This window comes from Toxorhynchites rutilus, chromosome 2 (assembly GCF_029784135.1).
Source record: "Toxorhynchites rutilus septentrionalis strain SRP chromosome 2, ASM2978413v1, whole genome shotgun sequence".
Taxonomy (NCBI): domain Eukaryota; kingdom Metazoa; phylum Arthropoda; class Insecta; order Diptera; family Culicidae; genus Toxorhynchites; species Toxorhynchites rutilus.
Genome location: NC_073745.1, coordinates 21381310 through 21406950, shown reverse-complemented (window position 1 = coordinate 21406950; position 25641 = coordinate 21381310). Strand labels below are relative to the sequence as shown.

General features: G+C 38.2%; 1 protein-coding gene across 2 annotated transcripts in view; it reads right to left on the bottom strand.

Moving 5' to 3' along the window:
• LOC129765639 (diacylglycerol lipase-beta-like) overlaps nucleotides 1–25641 on the bottom strand; it is a 111853-nt gene that overhangs the window by 53287 nt on the left and 32925 nt on the right. The gene's annotated exons all lie outside the window — the stretch shown is intronic.

Below are 25641 nucleotides of genomic sequence, written 5' to 3'. Positions count from 1 at the left end.
TGAAAGCGCGGATGAACGGTGTCACCAAGAGCCTGTTTGTGCACCCTAGGCCAGAAGGGAATCTATCAGGAGGAGAGTGATGCCACAAACGGTTCCCTGGGAAGACATCGCTACACACACATACACGCGCGGCTATTAACAGGTGGTTATCGAGTTGGCATTAACCACTGGTGGGCTTCCAGTATCGAGGAAAATGTGGAAATAACTAATCGTTACTGAAAATAATCTGCCAGTTCCTCTGGGAATTTTCAAAATATATTCATGTGAAAGAGTTTAATTGAATGTTTTCTATCCATGTAACACTGTGACCAAATACATTTGGTTTTGTGGTTTTTCAATCAATCGCAATTAACAGGATAGCTTCAGAAGATTATTCTTCCCCATCAGTAGGATATTTCCGTATCCAATATTGTATGCGCCCGCAATCGATTATTGCTCAGTCGCCGAAAGTTCCGAGATCAGAGAGTTCATTCCCCTCTAGTTTGCCTTCCAAATTGCCATCGTAAACCACACCTTCTCTCGATTCAATCACACACAAAAAGCATACTTAAGCGATATTCTGGTGGTGAGACACATTCATTTTTCGTGAGGACATCGACAAGACAACATCGTTGCCTAGCGTGCTGGAGGAGGTGGACGGCGAAGGATCGACACATACACGCGCAGAACTCTTTCCGTTAGGATGCCATTCAGCATCGAGAAAGCTCCGGGAAGATCTAATCATTGCTGGAAAATAATCTGCCAGTTCCTTTGGGAATTTTCAAAATATATTCATGTGAAAGAGTTTAATTGAATGTTTTCTATCCATGTAACACTGTGACTAAATATGTTTCAATCAAGTGCTATTAACAGGTGGTTATCGAGTTGGTATTAACCACTGGTGGGCTTCCAGTATCGAGGAAAATGTGGAAATAACTAATCGTTACTGAAAATAATCTGCCAGTTCCTTTGGGAATTTTCAAAATATATTCATGTGAAAGAGTTAAATTGAATGTTTTCTATCCATGTAACACTGTGACCAAATATTTTTCAATCAAGTACTATTAAAAGGTGGTTATCGAGTTAGTATTAACCACTGGTGGGCTTCCAGTATCGAGGAAAATGTGGAACTATCTAATCGTTGCTGGAAAATAATCTGCCAGTTCCCCTTGGAATTGAAAATTACATTCAAGCGAAAGAGTTTATTTTAATGTTTTCTATCCATAAAATATCCATATATTACATTTGGGTTTGTGATTTGTCAATCAAGTACAGTTAGCAGGTTAGCTTCTGAAGATTATTCTTCAGAACAAGGTTTTTCGTATCCTATATTGGATGCATAAAACCTTGTGCCTCCAACGTAACGCTATCGTTTTCGAAGTCCCCCAAATATTCATTTATTCATTCATTCAGAATGGATTTAGATTCAACTTCGAACAAATGATCTCTAAATCAACGATAGTCCTACGTCACCCTTGCGGTTATACCATAGATATAACCCACTTCCTGTTTTTTTGTCTTTGATTAAAAAGTGTTTTGTAACAGACTGATTTTTTCTTGCTCTACCAAATTGATTCTTAAACGGTTTTATTTAGCTTGCCCTGTAATTTGTATGTTTGTATGTTTGCAGGTTTGTATATTTGTAACATGTTTTTCTGTAGAGTTTTACCACATAAATAGAAATTTGAACCCCTTCCTATTGACCGATTGATCTGAAATTTGGAACACACCTTTATCTCAGCAGTCATTATAAAACTGCGTATTTCATGATTTCAAAAATCAAAGATGGTGGCCATCACAAATTGGCGGATTACATATTTTCTCAAAACTTCATCAATATGGGTATCAGATGAAAGGGATTGACTAGTAGAACACAGTCATTTATAAAAAAATGCAAATCTAAAATGGCCGCCACTTCAAAATGGCGAATTACATATTTTATCAAAACAAACTCCTGTAACAAAATAGCCAATTATTTTTTAAACGGTTTCAGTTTCAGCACATCCCGTATCTTCTTCAATATACAGTCTATTCCGATGTTTTGTTTTCATCAGAAACATTGCAGAAAACCCAGATTCACATAAATACGTTGATACAAATGGCAGTAACACTCGTAACGCTAATTCCGCGATATTTGGATAAGAATCGATCATTGTAGTCCAGAACTCGCATTGTAATTTGTCTTCAAATAAATCTTTCGCAGCAGAGCCGTTTTGAAGGTCGATTAGTTCGTCCTGAAATTGATCGGTAACTTTAGTTACTGCCAGTCGGAAAGGATTTCGAGCCAGGTCCAGATCTTGTTTTGTTATATCAGGAAAATATGTTTAGAATTCAACATGAAGTGATGACAAATGCTGCACAATTTCATTCTTGATGGTCTTTGGTACTATTTTTTCGTCTGTTTCTTTTGTTGTTGATTCGAGGGGGGAACAAAACAGGAATTCTTCCTTGACGGCATTACCGAGTACATAACGCACGAAAACCAATAATTGAGCACAAGACGATACATCAGTGGACTCGTCAAGTTGAATGCTGAATAGCCCAAACTTGGCTGCCTTGATCTCAGACACAACCTGATGTTTGATTCCATTGCCATTTCCTAGTACGATTTCCACCATTTTCATTGCACAAGGTTTACTGAGCGTTTCTCCGATTGTATGTGGCTTTTTTGCTTCGCAATCTCCAATGAAACGACATACGATGCTTCAACAATTTTCGAATTTGTAGAGAAGAAATTTCCGGTTCTATCCATCTTCATCATTTTAATATTCCGTTTACTTCGTTCGAAGAAATCTACTCCTTTATCCGAGTATTGAGGGTGTGTTTTGAAATGCTGCTTCAATTTACATGGTTTCATGAAGTCATTGGTGAAGATTTTCAAACAAATCAAGCATTGCGGTCTTTCCTCCCCATTCACAATGATAGAGGAGAAGCCGAACTGTTGATACGATATGTCGTACTTCCTTATTTTAGAAGCCATGGCTATGTCCTGCAAAAAAACACAATATTTACCATGATGAAGCAAATTACATATTCAAAACCATACAAATCGTGATAGTAAAGTTTCAGAACGATTTTTTCTTCACTCAGAAAGTCCACAAGTTACACTGTTTGTTGGAAAGCATGCCGAATTGCTAATACAACATGAAACATAAGTCGACAGCTTGGAGTTCGTAATAAATGCGGCGTTTTTCACACAAAGCAATGCGAGTATTTTCTGTTCCAAGTTGACGTTTATTGTGAACCGTGTTTATGGTGTTATTTCTGAGAGTAAGCAGGACGGTATCAAAACACGGCTCACAGTAAGTCAAGGCGTCAAAAGATGGAAGCATTTACATGTAGTTACATACGCATACAATGCAGTGGTAGAAGTATTCGGGCCAAGACAATATGTCTATCTTGACGTTTTAGTGCCGATGATGCAAATTTATGTGTATAGAATTGCTGTATAGAATGTTTTCAAGCTGATCCGTTGAATGCTGAAAAAAGTGTTCCTAATCATTGTTAACTGCGAAATATATGTGTAGTATTCTCTCGCACAATTCCCCCCTTATAATGATCAAATTCCCCCTTAGGAGGGAATTCCCCACCGGTTGAAAACCACTGCCCTAGATTAAAGGAAGGGGTGTGATAACTACTAACTGCTACTTGCCTAATTATTTTCTAGCTTTTAGTACATTTTCACTGTTTCACTTAAAAAGTTTTTTTTTACTTTTTTTTATTCATTTTTGCCGCAAGTATGACTTTTTATTTTAACTCCAAATTATGACACTCTGCAGGTTGAGTTACTCAACAAATCAATCAATAGTGGATGGATGAACGTTGGGGGCAGCACTGTTCGAAGTTGGCATCAAAGATTCATGTTCAGAAAATCAGCCTTGAATTTTGGAGAAGTCAACCTAGCATCTTCCAGGAAAACGATATTATGTAACTGGATGTGGAAAGATTGTGGAAAATCGCCAGTTCCATGGTTCTGAATACCACAAAGGTATCTGGCAAGAGAAAATTCGTTGTTCCTTTGTCATTACTCTTGTTAGATTATTCAATGGTTTACATTGTTCTAAGGCAGTTTCATGTTAGGTCAACAAATACCATTTTCATTTCATATTCCCAATTCTAGTTGAGGCTATTTTCTATGAAAGCGAGTTCAAAATTAGGGAATCAGGACGACAAAGTGATTGGAAATTGCATGATTATGATGTGAGGAAAAATAGAAAAAGAACCTTTTAATATACCTTGAATCTATGCTGCCGATATATTCCATATATCGGAGATTCCTTTTCTACAAAATGATAAACCACTTTCAAGAAACTGGAAACACTTCCGATTTATTCCATTAACCCTCCTGTACTCGCGTGCAAAATCACAACACGTATACTCGCGCACGGTGTCACAGACCGAAAATTGAACTTCTCTGTAATGTTGACATTGTGTATTTTTCAGGCTTTATTGGCATTTATTTGAAGAAGAGGAGAATGAAAAAACTCCAAAGAATGTGTTTTCTTCGTCTTTATTATGTTTTAATAGTCATCTAATTCAGCCTCCTTAAAATAGAGTGATTTTTGATACTCCAACACAAATAACGAAATTTCTCACTGATATTAATTAAAAGTAAGCAAATGAATACAATTCATGGAAGTATAAAGAGTTATAAAATAACATAAATACGTATTAATCGATTGTGGTTTCATTGGAGTAAGAATCAGAACATAGCATAACTGAATGCTCGAAGCAAACATATTTTTTACATTTCATGCAGTTGTTGCGTGTTTTTCGGGTCTTTTATCGAAGAGAAGAATGTATAACGACCTTCTAGATAATTACCAGATGATAATGATTCTGGAATATAAAGTTTGCATATTTCTAATATTCTTTGTCTCTTTTAGTAAACTAAGATAAGAATCAATGCCATTTTTTAGATGGGGCATAAAAATATGATATAAAAGGATTTCAGGAACTTCCTTTCCTTCTTCTTGTTTTCTTGTCGCTATTGTCCATTATAAAAAAAATATCCCCGAAACTGTAACTGTTAAAAATTACCATGAGCTACCGATTAGTTTATAGTTCACTGTTTACAATTCTTCCACAAATGAAATTCTTTCACAAGTGTGTATATGTATCATTATTATATTTAGCGAATAACTATACGAAAGTCAAACATTTATATTTTGCTTTTGAACGTATGGATCTAACGACGAATAGTCAATATATGGATCCGTTCAATCCAGTTACAAAAGGGACTGAAATCAAATAAGAATAGTCCGGTCATAATCTTATGCATTATATTCAATAAATATTCCATGCCACTAACAATAGTTTATACATTTCATTCAACAATATTCTAGAATATGAAAAAAGGCACTTGTCCAAAAAAGTTATTCCTATACTCGCGTCGGTGTTTCAGACCGAAAGTGTTAAAAAGTGGCACACGTCCCCTTTGTACCAACACATGCAATACGCTAAACGATGACGAACGACGAATAACGAAGCTAGAGAGAATCGCAAAGTTGTAGTGTTGATATATTCTGAGAAATGAACGAATTACTGATTTCTCGGTCTGTATAGGAGGAGAGGCACAGACTGTGTGACACTTCATTGACACGAGTCTTTGAATACATTTGAAAAAAAAAAAATTCAATACTAAAGTAAAATGTATGAACGATATGCTCCGATGCATTTGCATATGAAGTAAAATTCTGATTATAACGTAACATGAGCAAATTTATAACACATGCGAATTGGGGCTCTTTTGGTATTAACAAGTTCTTCCGCATAGTAACTCGATGTTGATAATTCCTTATTATTGATCTATTGTTTTTACATATTCACGTTGGAGAGCCTTAACCCTTATCTTCTTTGGCCGGGGCATTTTGATTGAATGTAATACAGTGTTCCGAGCTCTACAATACAATTTTCTTACCCAATGTTAAAGTTGCTACCCATTATAGACCCATTAAACGTAAAAATAATAATTGTATTGATGTCAATACAATTTTATTCTATTCATGACATGAAACGCTATGACTCAGGAATACCATTTTATTGAGTGTTTTTTAAAGCTGTTTCGATGAAGTTGTCTGGCATCAGTGTCGAAAAAATAACGATGCTCTCACCAATACAAACAAAATCATTGCAGAAAATTGAAAAATGAAAATTTAACTTTCAGAGCACTAGCTCGAGTTTTCCGACGTTTTTCACTATACAGTGCGAAGTCAGATGAAAATTTAATATCTTGTTGATTGATATTTTTATATTATATATATATTGTATTGTTTTATATTACTTGATGGGAAGTGTGCGAAAACGATAATTTTCTTCACACTGTTTCGCAAAATTATTGATTTTCGAGCGAGGGTTGAGGGAGGGATATGAAAGAAATGAGCGCCATTGTGGCAGCCATTTGCGGCTAACTTCCACCTTCACCTTAAGTATTTTTCAGTTTAAAATAGGGCGTGGTTGGAAGAAGACTGCCTTTTATTTATTTTCAAATTGAGTTGGCAAAACAAGGAAAAAATCAAAAAGAGAAGTTTTCTACTAACTTTAAAGATATCGGATTTAAAAATGACATCAAACTCATACATGATGGAAATACATACAGAAGAAAAATGGTTCCGAGAAAAATGCACTTTGCAGACAAATTTTATTGTGAACTAGAAAGTGATGAATAAAGAGGCTTATTCTACCGTAGAGAATAGTGAATGAGAACCAACATATTCAAGCTTTCAGAATCGGCAAGTCAGGCGGCTGAAAACGTGAATGATGTTTATGGTCTCATAACGGTAGCAGTCATAAAACAGTTTCAAAACATTTGCATATAGCCGAGATCAAAACAAAAAATAATGCTTGAGGTTTGGACATCAAATCTTATAACACAAATTGCCATCTGCGAAGTCTTAGTTAAAAGGTATTAAATCGAACAATTTCTGCTATTAAAGGGTGTGTCACATCAAATTGCATCACGGAAAAAACGCTGTAGAAATTTAATTTTTAGGAATTATATCTTCAGTTTTCGCTTATAATCAGATAAGAGTGTATAGATCATGTTGGCCATGCTTCACTGTCAATTTTTCGTAAATTTGGAAAAATGTCGTCGAACGAAAACCTTTTAACCTTTGTCATTTGTCAAGTTCATTCGTCCAGCGGACCAAGCAGCGGGAGGGCCTGCGTACATACAAGGTTCAGAAGGCTCCTAACCGCGACGAAAGGCAAAACATGGTGGGGAAGACGCGAGCCCGGAAGCTGTACACCGAAATGCTGACGAAGCCGCATTGCCTGATAATGGACGACGAAACCTACGTCAAAGCGGACTTTCGTCAGCTGCCGGGCCTATTGTTCTTCTCCGCAAAGGACAAATTCAGCGTTCCGGAGGAGATTCGCAAGCAGAAACTATCCAAGTTTGCCAAAAAGTACATGGTGTGGCAAGCGATCTGCTCTTGCGGAAAGCGGAGCGCCCCCTTCGTGATGACCGGCACGGTAAACGGGCAGGTTTACCTTAAGGAGTGCCTACAGAAGCGCTTACTACCACTATTGAAGCAGCACGAGGGCCCGACCATCTTCTGGCCGGATCTCGCTTCGTGCCACTATTCAAAGGACGTGTTGGAGTGGTACGAAGCCAACGGGGTCACCTTCGTGCCAAAGGAAATGAACCCGCCCAACGCGCCGGAGCTTCGCCCAATAGAGAAATATTGGGCGATTATGAAGCAGGCCCTCCGGAAGAACCCAAAAGTTATCAAATCGGAGGCGGACTTCAAGAGAAAATGGATTTCTGTTAAAAAAAAAACTACAACCTGACGTTGTACAGAACCTTATGGACGGGGTAAAGAGGAAGGTTCGAGCATACGGGCTTGGGCTCGAAGTATGAATCAAAAGAAAATGCCAAAAGTTGTTTAATAGTTTTTATTTTACTGGCTAAAATTTTCAAAAGGATCGATCTACTGGGCGAATTTCTACAGCGTTTTTTCCGTGATGCAATTTGATGTGACACACTCTTTACTATGTTTTACTGCGTTTCTAAACTTCACTAGTGATAAGAAATTGGCATCCAGAGGAGATTGATTCAAATCCAGAATCCAGTTCCCTATTAAATTTCCAGACTTTGAATTTTCAATTGTAAATTTAAAATCAGAGTTTTTGTTCATATATCGAATATTCGGTTACAAAGATTACAATTCAGGATTCCGATGTCAGACTCATTATCCGAACCGATGTTTGGTTTTCATGTCACTAAAATTTCTTCCTGGTGTCAAATACATATTTCATATTTCAGCTCTGGTTTCAAAATTCATCATTTTCCTGTTTCCAGATACCATGATACCGTTCTGAATCATATTTTGGACAACATCATATTTCGGACACTTTGTTCTAATATCTTGAAATGCCTCTGGTATAACTATAAAATGGCTGATGGTATAACTATAAAATTAATATCACAACTGCTTCTTCAGAGTAATATTATGGGGGTCTTCGTAGCCACTTGGTTACGCGTTCGCTTACTAAGCGATCGATCGTGAGTTCAAACTCAGGGCCCTCAATTGACCATCTTTGTGTTGTTATAGAATAACTACGTCCACGCAACCATCATCAGCTATGGAGATCGATCCACGGTGGAACAAAGATCGATTCATCCATACAACTGCTCTGCTCTGCAAGACACATCGGGCTGCTGTTCTATAAATAACCCAACAATGATCAATATCAACTGTCTCCGCTGTCCGGTCTGCTGAACAATGGAAGAACAGATAGAATACCCTTACGCCTAAATGGCTACTACAGTATAATTTACCATAATGTAATGGAACAGAAAATCTAACGCCTAAATGGCTACCACTTCTACTGTGTAATTTACAATTTATAGAAACATAAACATATGTACATGTACACGATAAAAACCCGGCTCTGTTACAGATAAAATGCTAATGAGCCTGATAAATAAATGGGATAAAAAAAAGAGTAATATTATATCTTGGCTATCATTTCATATGAGAACTACATTTGAATTGTAGCATAATCGGCAAAAATCTGACAACACTACTCATTATCGTTTGTGTTTGACGTTTGCTTAGCGTGAGCTCGTAGAATTTACCCGTTCATAAATATTTAAATTTCCCCCGTGTTTCATCAGTTCTCATCATCGTTAACAGTTTACTGTGATTGCTTGGTGTGTGTTTCACAGTTGACTATAAAATATAATCAATAGTTATGCAATTTTCGTCCAAAAAAATACAAAATAAAGTGTCCGAAATTTGAAATTCAATCTGTCCGAAATTTGATTTAGTGTCCGAAGTTTGATTCTTATTCACTTCATTGGAAAAGCATTTTATTCGATGATTTTTTTATGTTTTCAATCAATTAGGTATCAAAATAGAAAGCTTAAAAGCATATTGAACTGATTTATTAAAAATGTCAACAAAATAATACCTGTGCAGAAAGTTTAGATCTGTTTTCTGCATCATATGCCTTAAGCGTCCGAAATATGATTCAGAACGGTACCGATTACTTACCCACAACTTTTACATTCAGATATCGGTTTTAAATATCAAGTTTTAGACTGAGATCCCAGACTGATCATCCAGATTCAAATATTGAGTTGAGATACGAGATTCAACAAACAGAGCCACTACATTACTCGATTTTAAAATACAGTTTCCTTTCAGGCTCTATCCTCGGGGTTAAATTCCAGAGGCAGATTCCTAATCCTGATTCGCTATTCCAAAATCCAAAAAAGTCTGATTTGGAATGCAGATTTTGAACCAATTTCAGGACTCATATTTCGATTCACATCCAAAGCAAAAATGTTTCAAAATCTGATCCCAGACATAGATTCCATTCACATCCAGATTTTCGATTTCATTTTAAAATTTTGGACGCAATCTATAGATCACCAATCACCAATTCAGATTCCAGATTTTCAAATTTCATGATCTCACTATTTTTCTGATCTCAGATTCAAATTGCAAATTGAAATTCGAAGCTTCTCCCGGATATTGTAGTTATTATTTCTGTTTTTTTAAATACCTTTGAAAAGGTGGCCTCCAGGCTATGGCTGATAATGTGTCAGTTCAGAATTAACTTCTCAGGCCAACTTCCAGATTCCAGATATCATGTTCTTGGTTATAAATACCCGACTTTCACATTAGGATAATCAGCTTCAAGATTGGAAGATTTGGAATCTGAGTATGTTTTCTTTGTGAAACTTAATTTCAGAATTAATTCTACATCTGAATGCTAGATTCAGAACTAAATTAGATTCAGAAAGTTACAATTCCACCATCTGAATGAGTCTGATTCGAAATTCTAATTTAATTCTCAAATTCTGAACTCAAACGGATTCAGAGCTTGGAATTAGATTCACATCCAAATTTAAACCCCAATTCCTGCTTCAAAGTCTGAATCCAGACATAAATTCTGGATTCTATATTCAGATATTCGGTTCCACTTTTTAAATTTCGGATACAATTTCAAATTTTCAATTCTCGATTCCAGATTTCTGAGTTGAAATCCAGATGCGAGCTTTAGAGTCTCCTTTTGTCCTCTGGGCAGGATTTGATTATGGATATGACCATTCTGTATTCTGATCTCAGATTTGAATTCCAGACCGAAATTTGGATTCCATGTCACTAAAACTTTCCCCCGTTATCAGCACCATATAGATTTTTTTTAAATTTGTATTTATTAGGGGAACGCTTTGGCTAGTAATATTTCAGTTCCAGATTCTCCTCAGACCGATTGTTTAAAGTTATAAAATATCTACGAAAAAAACCAGCAAGCGATTACATAAATGGAAATGTCTCAACGGCAACGAGTATCCTTGATCCTCAAGAAGAAATCGTCACAGAGTTTCACTGTTATTTTAGAAAGTAGTTACCGTGAGATCTTAGGTTACATATGGAGATACTCAAGACAACAGTTTTTTTGCGGTAATTGGTTCATATACCACATTCAGATTCTAGATCGATAAACATCTTGTATCCTACCTTTGACCCTTTTTTCAATTCCTAGGATCTGAATGTGAAATCTAAATTTGTGAAAAATATCTGAAATGAGTATCTGTAAATTATAACCACCGTGAACACCTTTATTGCGCTATAAACCTCCATATACTTAATTTGGTTTCGTTTGCTTGATTAATTCTCGAGTAATGCAGAAATTTATGTTTCATTTGTATGGCAGCCCCCCCTAAGAGAGGGGGAGGAATATCTAACCACCATAGAATCATTAATTGCACCCTGAAACCTCCACATGCCAAATTTCGTTGCATTTAATTGATGAGTTCTCGAGTAATGCCGAAATTTGTGTTTCATTTCTATGGAAGCCACTACGCCCCCTCCCCCTTAGAGAGGGGGGTGGAGTGTCTAACCACCGTGAAAACATTTATTGCGCCATAAAACCTTCACATCCCAAATTTGGTTTCGTTTGCTTGATTAATTCTCGAGTAATACAGAAATTTGTGTTTCATTTGTATGGCAGCCCCCCCTAAGAGAGGGGGAGGAGTATCTAACCACCATAGAATGATTAATTGCACCCTGAAACCTCCACATGCCAAATTTCGTTTTATGTAATTGATTAGTTCTCGAGTAATGCAGAAATTTGTGTTTCATTTGTATGGCAGCTCCCCCTAAGAGAGGGGGAGGAGTATCTAACCACCATAGAATCATTTATTGCACCCTAAAACCTCCTCATGCCAAATTTGGTTTCGTTTGCTTGATTAATTCTCGAGTAATGCAGAAATATGAGTTTCATTTGTATGGCTGCCCCCCCCCCCAAGAGCGGGGGGAGAGGTCTCAAACTATCATGAAAACCTTCCCCGGCCCCAAAAACCCCTACATACAAATTTTCATGTCGATCGGATCAGTAGTTTCCGGGTCCCTAAGAATCAGACAGACAGACAGAAATCCATTTATATATATAGATGAGTTGAAAACGGGCAGAAACGTGTTGCAGAAACGTTGTTGCTCGTTATTGATAGTACGGAAAGGAGTAGCACACAAATCGGCAGAGCAAATGTATGGGGAAAAGGGAATTCTTCCAGTTTACATTAATTCAAACCGTTTAGGGAATAGGGAATCGTAATGTATAGCATATTTAACAATACTTAGAGAATTTCCGATTCGATTAGTATGCAAATCATCAGAATTCGTTCGCTGTGAAAATAACTATTAACGTTAGCTTTATTTCATAAAAACGTGATCTGTTTTCTGATTTGGCACCCTTCCTGAAAGACGTAGTTCTACGTCAAAACGTAGGCAAAAACCGGCCGACCGTTGGTCTTTTGGTCGTCCTTCGTGGCTTGTCAGCCACTCTGCAGAATACCTATTGGATTCAGAAGTGTGGTAATGGGTAATGGATCCATGTTTCATCCGTTGTCCCAAAAAGTCGAAAGAAGTCCACTCGATTACGCAACGTGCCGCTGTTTTGGTCGACAGTCAGCAAACGCGGTACCCGTCGCGCGGATAGCTTTTTCATGTCCAAAATGTCGGGCAAAATGTATCCCACGCGTTCTTTTGAAATGCCAACGGCCTCAGTTAACTCGCGTAACTTTACTTTACGATCGTTCAAAACGAGTCGAAGTTCTTGTTTCACGATTTGTGGATTCGTAGCCTCTTTTAGCCTTCCAGAGCGAGATGCATCTGGGGTGTTTGTACGGCCCACTTCAAATTCACAAAACCACCGATAAATCGTTGTTCTCGAAGTTCTCACTGCATTGATTGTTGAGAAGATTTTCCCTTAAAACAATGTTTTATCAAAATACGTTATTCCTCTTTTTCCATTTTCTATACGAATGCTCAGGACACTTAAACAACTGTAGTTTGTGAACCAATAAACGAAATGTCATGAAACTTCACACATAAGCTAGTGACAGATGGACCTCTCGAAATTAATCTTGTTCATTTTTAGTGGCACCATCTGTTGAAAAATCCCGGAACTTTTTCAGCCCATGTAGTAATATTTATAACAAAAAAGTATTGTATTTACAACAATGTAGTAACAATGTATTTATAGTGAAAACAAAAAATCCTAAAGATCTATAGTGTCCACTATCCACGCCAAAGTCAGGAACAAGCCAATGCAATTAGATCAATTTAATAGATAAGAATAATTTTGGAAGAGTTAGAACTGTTTTAACAACAAACAACAACAAATGTTACTTATCTCGCTTTTCTTTGTTATTTCTTATAAACCAAGAATGAGAAATCAAGTATTCACTTTTGCATTACTCTAGTCACGTAATGTTAATTGCAATTTCATAACCGGAATGTTGTGTTTTCATCTTACGCTTAAAATGTATGAACAAATCCTTTTGATTTACATGTATGTGATAGCTATGATGCCGATGAAGCATGGCAGGGAAAAAGTGCAACCTTCGTATGGTATGAAGAAAGATGGAACAAAAACATTAATTAACTCCTCCGTCTGCCCTGGGGCGGAACAGAACTCCGCGTACGAGGATTTTTTCGTAAACGTGGCATAGCGTCATCCGAGCCTCGCTGGTTGCTGGTTGCCCGTGCGGCACGACCTTGGCCGTCGCGCAATACTAATATGTAATTACAGCATTAAGGGGCAGCCGTGTCTTCTATGTGGTGCGAGATGGTACTTATGGATGGCATTGTCCGAGATATATGCAACAAGTTGTTCTGCGCTTCGCAGTTCACAATTTTCGCATCCGAGATTGATGGATGCTGCGGCAGCATTCAACTGAAGAGGGTGAAATTGCGTCATATTTTCAAAGTCGTCAACATTGCTGGTACTACTATATAGTGAGGTGAGCTTGTTCAAGAAGGAGGTATTCGATTTTGAATTATGGCTGGGCAGCGATGCGCGAAGAGTGCTCATTGTGTGTATGTAGGCAAATTTGCGGATGGTAATATGTAAATTGGCACAGAGCATGGGACAGACCTAGGTCATCACCACAAGGCAGACAGGCGTGTTGTTATTAGTGTTGGTATACGTTTGGGATCACGGTCGAGGTCATGCTCTGAATTGCTGCTTGATGTGGATTTCATGGAAACATCTGTATTCACAGAAACATAAGCCTTTTATCAGAATGCCATCACAAGACAGTAAACATGCAACCAAAGCGGATGAATTGACGTTGCGAGAACATTAATACTCATATGCTAACCACACGAAGCTTCGCATCGATTGACTGATCAATGAAACAAATAGTAATAATAAACGGTTGCTGTGGATGTTGCGAAAGCTCTAGCTCACCTTTATATGGACTCCAACAAGAAACCCGCCGCCGTATGGTTTGCGGTAAATCAGCCTATCAACAACCGGTACCCAGCTGTTTTCCGAAGAAAAGCAAATCGCTGCAACATGTTAGAGAGACGACGCTGTGAAAAACCGCAACGATCCTTCTGTTGATATAATGATCCGATGGGTACGAGGAAGCACAGCTGAGATGCTGTTTCAATTTGCAGAATTTTATCAGTTAGCCAAGAGCGGTTGCTTGGCATTTTTCCATACGCTATTTCATAATCATTTCCTCTGGTCGCGGTAGAAGTGAATGGTTTGGAGAACTATTCTCGGAACAGGTTTTCCGTGCAAGCAATCGTGTCAACACCCTTCCCCCCGAAGCATTACAATTAGCGCACCGATGTGAGTCTAAAATCTTTTTGCATGAGGCAAAACCAAAGATATTTCCCCTTTCCCACCATCGGAAACGATATGTGGCGAAGGAGAAACATGATTTCTCGAGGTTTTGTTCCACTCTTGTAGAGGAATGTGGATTTCACAGGTGTGCTGTCGATTCAATATCGATTACAAGGTGAATATTATAACCACACACAAAACAAAACTTTTTCAGCTAGCTCAAATATGATCAAGTCATAATAGAATGAGAAAGTGTGAGGCGCAAGTCGCATGTTTTCCAGGAAACCACCATTTCCGCGGAAAGTACCTCCGACCAAATATGACTCGTCTTAAGTGCTGTTATAATGAAATGAAAACTTCGGTGGTTTCTTTAGCCTGCCGGATTTATTTTCGTGTGGTTCTCTTTTAATTGCTTCACTCCGTGTACGACGACCATTAGGAACATCATAAATGACTCTTCTTGCAATGAGAAGCAGAACTAACGTTTCTGTCATGAAGTGTTAATTTTTTCTTTATGGCATTTTTACATTTGCAATAATTAAGCGGTGGAGAAGTTTTGCTTCCACGAAAGAAAGTTTGTCTTGGAAGTTGCGCGTTGTGTGCGAAAGATTAAATTATCTTGAACCTCATACCACTCGTAATGTCGGTTTGAAGTTACTATTCAAATAAAAAGTATACATGGATGCTGTTTCAGTCGCACTATACCTTGTTTGAACCATATTGCTGAGATGTGTGTTCAGAAAACTACGCTTTCATCGAAAATGTGCTCAATGGCTGGACTATAATTAGAGGAATGAAAATTGACAAGAAGAGTTGAAAAGGATTGCGGCCACCATGCCCTTCATATGAAGGAGATAGCTTTAGGATGGATTCTTATTCGGTGTGAAATGATATTTCCGACAATAGAAATTCTTCAAATTTTCACTGCTGCGCGCATACCTCTGAAATTACCACTCGAAAAACCATTAAAAACGTTTGTTTGAAAGCATGAAATAACATGGTGCAAACAAAAAAAACCCTTATGGTGCTGAAGCTTCTTCATTACTGTCATTGAGAGAAAGAAGTATAATAATCTCATAAGAAATTATTGTTAACGTTATTTGGCGCAGACATTTCGATGGTTTCTTTTTTTCAGTATACGAGATGTGTTCAAAACTTAAAATGACTTTTTTTTTTCAATGACATATTTGGGGTGCAGCGTGCATTCGGTTTTATTTTCCATGCGATCCGAATAATATGTATTCAGCCATTCCATGCCAAACCGATATACTGGTTCTCAGATTTAAGCGAAAAGCGATAGTTTTGTACTTTATCGCAAAGTATTACACCCGTATTTTTTTTTTTTTTATTAGGGTGCCCATTTCGATTTTTGGGTGGTCCAAAAAATCATGTTTTTCACTTTTTTGCAAAAATGCCTTTTTTCAAAATTGTATAACTATTGAACTTCTGAACCGATTCAGATGTTCGATATATCAAATTTAAGCAAATTAGCTAGTCTTCTTTGAAAAAATGTTAGAATTGAAAAATTGGATTCAGTTCTCGTAATTAATGATTGTGTTTTTTTTTTGGTTTACAAGCTCTCGGAACCAAGGATGCCATGTTTTTTAAACGGTTTTATTTAGCTTGCCCTGTAGCATGTTTGTAACGTGTTTGTCTGTATCGCCCCACATTAATCCCACATAAATAGAAATTTGACCCCCTTCCTGTTGACCGATTGATCTGAAATTTGGAACACACCTTTTTCTCTACAGTCACTATAAAACTGCGTATTTCATGATCCTAAAAATCCAAGATGGCGGCCACTACAAAATGGCGGATCACATATTTCATTAGAATGCCATAAATAGGAATATCGAATGAAGGGCTTGACTAGTAGAACACAGTTATTTATGAAAAATGCAAATCCAAGATGGCTGCCACTACAAAATGGCGGACTACATATTTTCTCAAAACCCCAACAATATGGGTATCAAACGAAAGGCCTTGATTAGTAGAATACAGTTATTAATGAAAAATACAAATCCAAGATGGTGGCCACTACAAAATGACGGACTACTTTTTCTCTTAAAACCCCATTAACATGGGTATCAAACGAAATGACTTGACTAGCAGAACACAGTTTTTTTAGGTGACCACTACAAAATGGCGATAAATATATTTTTTCCCGAAATCCCATCAATGTGGGTATCAAATGAAAGGAATTGACTAGTAGAACGCAATTATTCATTAGAAAAGCAAACTCAAAATGGCCACCTTTACAAAACGGCAATAAATATATTGTTTTTCAAAACCCCATCAATATGAGTATCAAATGAAGGAGATTGACCAGTAGTATTTATGAAAAAATGCAAATTCAAAATGGCCACCACCACAAAATGGCGATATATATTTTTCTCAAGGCCCAATTATTATGGGCATCAAACCAAAAAAGGGTTTCAATAGTAGATCTCATAACTTGAAAACTCCGAACCCAAGATGGCCTCCGTCACAAAATGGCAAATTACTTTTTTGAACACTTTATTCTAACATCAACTGATTGAATGTATGTATAGATGTCTGTAGGGTTGTCCCACATTAATAGAAATCTGACCGATTGTTCTGAAATTTAAAACAAACCTTTATCTCTGCTGTCATTTTTAAACTGCTTATTCCATGACCTTGAAAAATTTAATTTGACCGCCGCTCCAAAATAACTGATTCCATATTATCTAAAAAAAAGTTGATTGGGATATGTGTATCATACGAACGAACTTGACTTGGAGAACACACTATATATTTTTGGCCATCCACTCAATATTGAGCTTGAGCTTGAGCTTGGGTAGACTGTACAATTCGTAGTTGCTCTCCGTGATTGACCTGAACCAACCAAATTGCACAAAGAACACACAGAATGACGCTTGGGACTAGCAAATCATTCTCGTTGTGCAATTTTCGGTGATTCGAGCTTTAAATGGTCAATAACGACGCCGGCCACGTCCTTACAGTCACCAGGGGAAGGGAAGGAATGTTAGTATGATATTTGCCGCCCGAAGGCCAGAAGGGTCGCCTCTATAGCGTGGTTCCCTAACGTTTATCATGGAAGGGATAGTTATTAGTGGGAATGGTTAAGAAAAATCAGGATTCACTGCGGTAAGTGATGTGATTATGTAAACGCGAACTATTGACTACTTGACGAAACAAAAACTTCATGTGTCACAACGCGTAGCAGAGATTATCTTTAGGTTACCTGAGAAGGAAAGTCTAAACAATTTATTGGGCCAGCTATTGTTATTTGATTATTTAACGCATCTTTTTAGTCGAAATTTCATCGCAGAAAAATAACTTTGGGAAACCTGAGAAGGTAACCGAGAGAACTCCTCCAAGGCCAATCGACTCGGCGATATGTTTCGCTGTTCATCACGTCTACTTCGGGCCTGATCACGAACATCACCCCACGGCGAAAACGAGATGAAGTGTATGAAACCTTGCATACAAATCATCTCGCTCTCACCGTGAAGTGACGCTCGTAATCAGGCTCTCTGTATCGCAACTTTAATTTGGTTATTTTTGGAAAACCTAAGAAGGTCACCGAAAAAAACCTCTCTAGTAACAATCGAGCCCTCCCAGTCACCCATCAGGCCCCTTGCTATGACATCACTCGCCGTCACGATTAGGAATCTAATCGCGACGGAGGAGGGCCTTCTGCGGGAAACCCAAGATTGCAACCGAGAGAACCTCTGTAACCAATCGACCCACCATATATTCCGTTATATTGAACCATATAATTTGTGATTTGAAACTTAATAAAGGATTAAACAATTAATTAATTAATAAATCGAAGAATTACATAAGGCAAAAGTCTGAATTATATAAGTCTTGATCCTAACATCCAAAAACTGAAATCACTCGCAACACACAGTAAGCATCAAACCTACACTACTTTGCACGAATAACACAGGGCCTGATCAATATGCAAACATATTCAATTTTATACTACGCGTTTGTTTTGCCGTTGCTAACCAGTACCTGATTATGATATCTGAAATGAAATACGATGTTCGAAATACGACATTCAATATCTGATTTCCAGAATTCAAAGTTATGAATTCTTGAATGAGACAAATGAACTGATGAATTAATGAAACTACTTCACATGTTACCTGTAGATGTGTGAAAAAAAAAGCAAATTCAATATGTGTGTGTATGAGAGAGGGGTGCTATCGTTAGATAGAAAACTTATCTGCTATCCTAGGTCTTCACATGTCAGCGATTCCTTTTGTGGTGAGTGATACATTCACTGCGGCACTAAAAATTCGAATTCGCATTGCGATACCCACAATCGAGAACGCGACAATTGAGAGCACTGTGCGTAACCGAGAGCGAAACGATTGAAAGCTCATTGGGAATCCGAGAGCGCGACGGCTGAAAGCACTATACGAAATCAAAAGCACACCGACTAAGAGTAAATTGCGAAACGGAGAGCACGACACTTGGGAGCGGCGAAGAGTGAAAAAAAAATTAGTAGCATAACGATCGGAGACAAATGCAAGCTAAAAAAAATAGCTTCACCCGATTTGATGCGTTACTGTCCATACTTATTTCCACAATCACTCCAACGAATTCAACCAAATTCCACTGGTTTTCAGCTTAGCTTAATAAATAGAACACTTTCATTGGTTTCACGATTTATAAAACACTTAAACGACAGAAGAAGCAAGCACACAGAGGAAACATCGCGGAGTAAGAAAACACACGTCCACTCCCGTATGCTGCTCAACTCGCTCTCTTTTTGGCCATCCACTCAATATTGATATCAAATGAAATGATTTGACTAATAGAATACAGTACAATGGTTTTATTGTAGAGAAATATTATACTTTTTTATTAGATTTTAAGAGGCGTAGCACTTAAAGCTTTTGCCTCCCCGAGAAATATTATATTGCAACAGATAATGTACTAAAAACTATAAAATAAAATAAGTTAAAAAAACTTTTTAAGGTAAACGGTTTCATTGTGATTAAACATAGCAATGTACTAAAAGCTAGAAAATAATTAGGCAAGCAGCAGTTAGCAGTTATCACACCCCTTCCTTTAATAATAGATTGAAGCATTAAAGAGACTAAAATAAAATCGTGGGGCATATAATGGAATCGTTAACTGCGGATAATGGAAATTAAATGTGCCTCACGATTTTATTTTAGTCTAATTATTTTCTAGCTCTTAGTACATTGCTATGTTTAATCACAATGAAACCGTTCAACTTAAAAAGTTTTTTTTATTTATTTTATTTGTATTGTTTCTTGAAAACTGAGGCTGAGGTTTTACATAACATATTAACATAAAGTTAACCGATGGCTTTTGAACTACTGGACCGATTCAGATTATTGACATACAAAATTGAAGTCTTCTTGAGAATAATTGGATTCTAATCCCATAGACCTGGTGTAGTCGCATAGGAATATCGAACGAAATCTGAAAATATGTTAACTTTGAAAAATCCTGGAAAATAACTGGCCGATCGAGCACGGTACGTGTTAAAAACCCAAGAAGCCTCCCAGGTGAAGAAATTGTTGGATATGACTCAACTGCATGATGGAACAGAGATTTTCAATGACTTACACCCAACACTTCAAATTAGTCGATGCGTGATATCCTCTTTTGATTGGGAACTGATCAAAAGAGTATTTAGTGCAACAAGGTGTTATGAAAGCGAGACGAATTCTGAAGAACAATGAGAAGAAAACCACAGCTAAAGAGTTAATTTTCAACAAAAACATATTTCTGGAAACCGTCATAATCGGCGTTCTACGCGTAAGAATGCGACCCTACTATCCGAATCCGATCTTATGTTTCAAGTGTTATGTGTACACTTGGAGTAGTATAAATTCTCCAAACTCCACCCAAAACACGAAGAAAGAGAAGCGTGCGAGGAAGAACCATTTTGTCGTAGCTGTAAAGGGAATAATAGACCTAGCAGTCGACAATGCGAAATCTACAAAACAGAAATTGCTTTAATCCGTACAAAAATAGATTTCAATCCGTCATATGTAGACGCAAGAAAAGGGGAGCACAATTGGGAACGGTAGTTATGCACAGGTAGCTGCACAACCTCGTATTGGTCATGTCAGGTCAACAGCATTATCAGATCCGGTTGCAGTGAAGGGCAATGAAATAACAAAACTCACAAAGAAAAAATTCTACAAAAACAAGCAATTGTAGGAAATTTGAACATAGTCAATGAACAAATAGAAAGATGACAGAATTAACGATATTTATAACTGATTGAGATCAAGATACAAAACTAGCAAAGCTTGAGACGCAGAACCAAAAAATGAAGAAATCTATTGAAGCCACACAGATTAGAGCACGATCAAATTCAATGACCAGCGAAACAGAACCGGAGACAAGTAGAAAGATAAAGAAACGAGGAACAGGCAAATATCATCAAAGGCATTCTAATCTACCGTCCGGTATGTCACCACCGCCAACAAAAATTTCCAACACAAGAATCCCGATCAAAACTAGAAGAGCAACATGAACCATCAAAGCAATAACAATCGCATAACACAATCCAAATCTCACCCTACCAACAACAACAAAATGCCGAATAACAACACGAATCGTCGGTTTGAGGGGTGAGAATGTGTAGTACCACCCTCACTTCCAGAAGAAGCGCAGCAGGATGGCGAAGCTATCCGGGACGTCATACCCCAACCCGTTGATGGCGAAACCTCCTGTGCGGCCGACTGTCGAACGAACCACGAATTACTCACCTCACCGACAGCAACAACCGACCTACAATTAGCGCGTTTCAACGCAAATACTCACACCAGTGAACAGTAGCGAAGATCAAATATCAAAACTCAACAAAAGAATTAGACACAGCCTTTCCCCAGTGACGACCGCATTCGACCTTATTCAAAGAAACAGCATAATTAATACGACAACGGATGACACTATGGGACAAGTTGTTTCACATGTTAGTGATAACTCTACCTCATCTACTACAAACTCTGTCGCTTTCCATCCACACCCAGCAACATCTCAACCAAGATCTCCATCTGGCGAAGGATCGTCGGGGCCATTTTCGCGAGACAAAAGGCTCTTCGTGCGACCAAGCGTCTTCCACCACAGCATCCAGACAAGGAAACGGCCCTGTAAACATTACCGTATCGAAAGAAATGAGTATATAAAAATAATCCGAAGAGCGAAGCAAGATTCGTGGGAATCCTTTCTCGATAGCATCAATTGAAATATGGGGTAGAGTAAGCGCACTGAATGGTAAGCGAAGATCTTTGGGTAGGCGTGAAATCGAGGGACCCCTGTATAGTCGCCGATAACCTTGCGTGAAATTTCGAAGACCTTCCTGCAGACCTTTACCTTTACACGGAGAAATGTCTCGATAGATCTACTGGAAAAGCTTCTAGTTTCAAACGATTCCTAACCAACAACCATCAAAACTTGATAGTCGTTCTTGGAGCACCTGAGAGATGTGAAAGCAAACTGCAAATTTCGGCTGTATTTCCTGAGTACTCTTGTGAAACCTCACCATAGCAACACAGGGACATTCGATAATGAGTCTTCAAAGCCATCGTTGAATCAAAACTTCTTTACAGCATAGAATCCCTATCCTCAGTAACTGAGTTAATTGTGAAGCAACTAGATTCAACATACAACAAGCGACTCCGTACCGTATCATACTTAACAGTTCAGCTGAAAAGTTCATAAGGTTGACGTTTAGACGTGACTATTACGAAGCACCATACTTAAATGGATACGTGTCAAAATTTGACAGCAATCGGTCGATTGGTTTGTGAGTTACAGCCTTGAGAGTGAACCAACTTTTGTTATTGTGAAAAAATGGAAAAATCACAAATCAATGAAAATGATGGCGAAATTGCATTAATTGGGCTTCGAATTGCTTCTGGATCCACCGTATTCTCCAGATCTGGCCCCCGGTGAGTATTTTCTGTTCGCAGACCTGAAGAGAATGCTCGCTGGCAAGAAATTTAAGACAGATGATGAAGTGATTACCGAAACTGAGGTCTATCTTGGAGTACTACAAAAATGGTATCGAAAAGTTGCAGGATCGCTATAATCGGGGTATCGCCCTCGAAGGCAATTATTTTGAATAATAAAATTGATTTTTGCAAAAAAAAAATAGTTTTACTGTGTTACCTTATAAAGCTTCAGCCGAACTGTTACTGCCTTCGACTCCTGCTGATGCCGCCTGTGCGAAATTGGGAATCCATCCTTTCTCACATGCTGTTGCTTGCACCGTATGTAAATGAGAGGAAATAACATACGGAAATGGGGAATCAAGCCTTATTGCTGAGGCCAATAGCTTATTGAACCAGTATTGCAATCTCAACCTGCCACCAATATGCGAACTCCCTCGATGTGGTCCGAGGAACTGGAGTCTCCCCGAAATCCAAGTCGATGATCATATTAGAAACAAGTTGCTGGAGACAAATCAATAGTTGTACGAAAATCGGTCTGAGAATGGCTGAATAAAAAACACAGCGGACATTGCATTCGCTATGTGGATGGCTCGAAAAGTTCTGCCGGGATAGGCATCGGCATAACGGGCCCAAACGAGTCTTGCTCAATATTCACCGCCGGAGCCATAGCAATCTTCATAACAGCCACCACAGCGTCAGAAAACCCACTCCTGATCCTAACTGATTTTGCCAGTGTTGTCACCACCCAACACTTTCAACGCGACATTCTCGGAAGCGAGAAGGTGGATCATCTAAAAACTTTTACGACAAAAACAAATCAGTATTCAAACGAAGTCCCCGGCCATGATGTCAAATCGTGGTTGAATTTGATTTTCCACAACTCTTGGTCAACTATTTGGTAGGTGTAACCAAACGGCGTTGTTTTTGTGCAAAATTAAAAGTTGCATCCACAGATGGGAAGATCTACCAAACTTCAAAGAGCAAACAATAATAACCCGTCTTCGCACTGGCCACACCAAGATTTCACACAACATGAGCGGCGGAACCTTGCCCGCTGACTGCGATTTGTGTCAGGTGCGACTGTCCGTCAAGCATTTCCTTTGCGTTTGCCCAAAGTATGAGAACCTCCGAGGAATATACCGAACATCAAGCAGTATCCGCGATGAACTCCAAGACGACAAATCTTCATCAGCGAAATTAATCTGCTTATTCATGGACGCAGGTCGCTTCCACCACATCTGAAATAGATGGGAAAAGCAGTTAACTTTAGAAGCACCAACGGACAAGGTTACACATAATTAATAGAACCGAAACTGTGAAAATAAAGAGATGAACCAGCCCACGGCTAAAAATCTCTCTAATAAAGGAAAAAAAGGACAAATATGTCCAGGTTCATTGCACATCTCTATTATGCTTATGCAACAGTTGTTGTTTAAGCAACAGTGTGAATTAGTCAAAGTTATCATTCCTTCGACTATGTTGTGTAGAGAATTGTACAGAATATTCGATAGATAGCGCCCTTCCAGAGATTGGTTTAGGAGCGCTGTCCTATATATATATATATATATATATATATATATATATATATATATATATATATATATATATATATATATATATATATATATATATATATATATATATATATATATATATATTGAGGTTAATTAGACTTGAGTTTATATTTATATAGTTCAAATAGCACTGTCTCCGCCCAGAAAGGTATCTGAGCAGAGTTCCAATGTAACGATGAGGATAGACAGGCTACCCAATGTTGATGAAGAACTGAGATCGAATAATCGAATATAGTCAAACTAGTTTGATCTATACTGATCGATGATGTATTTGCGACTGACTCTGTACTTAACATTTCGTGCCCTATTTATATGATTGGTCCCATAGTCATTTGAATGGCGTAATTCTTTTTTTTTTGGTTGCGTCTGGAATATTCGCTATAAACAATTCCTCATTGTATAGCAGGCCATTCAAATTACGCCATTCAAATGACTATTCCATGCGTTCCTGTCTTGACAATTAATTTTTTTGTCATGCTGTTGTTTTGTGTATTATGTGTGATGCAAACAAATAATTTTGTATCTGGTGAAAAAGGTGAGTCGCGTAAGTATTATTTTGTAAGTTTTATTTTGTATACAGTGAACTTTTTGAACCCTTTTTCAGGTGCGGATCCAGGATGCGTTGCCGATTGTGAACAGTGTTTAATGTGATTTTTAGTGTTAAGTGATTATGTTTATAAATATAGTGAATAAAGTGAATTTAATAAATAAATGTGTTATCTCTCCTTTCCGTATCCGATTGTTCCATCGAGGCCGCAACATTCCGCCCACCAAAATTGGTGATCAATTTTCTAGTTTGTAGTAGGTGATTTTTGTTGTCCGCCCACCATGCAGGGGTGCGCAGGTTCCGTATGCTTTTTGTGGTCGTCGATGCTTGTTTGTTGAGAACGGTTACCGCCCACCATGACGAATCGATGAACCGATTTGCGAAGTTTCGGTGAGATGATCCGTTGCATTGCGTTGAGTTACGTTAGATGTTTTTGATCTGAACTACGTTAAGCGATGTTTCGTTGTGTTGCTGTTGTGTTGCTACGAGAAGTGGTCCGTCGATGCGAAGCGATGTGCAGCGATACGCTGAGAAATGTGCTGAGTTGCGTTTGATGATATTACGTTGAGATGCAAATTCATTGCGTTGGCTTGAGTTGCACTGTGATTCGATGCGATGCAACTCGATGGGAAATCACACGCTTCGTTGCGCAGATTTGAGTTGCGTTCAGGCCCGCCAGGGTTGAAACCAAAAAAGACCTGCTAACCTCCCAAATATCACTGTCACTATGATGAATGATAACGTCGAGTTTTGCTCTCTTTGAAAACCGGTGCTCTTCGCTGTTTCCGTTGATACGTTTAGGTTGATGTATGATGTTACGTTGAAGACGAAGCGATATCGCTGGTCCTTGGCGGTCTTCGTGGGTCTTGCGAAGCTTGCAGGGTGAAAGGATCCGTCGCGATCCTTCTCTGGCACTGTTGACTTGATTGAATTTCCGAATGATTGGTGTCTCTCGTCGTTCAAGATGCATGCAGGATCAGAAACTTTACTATATGATGCGAGTCTGCCT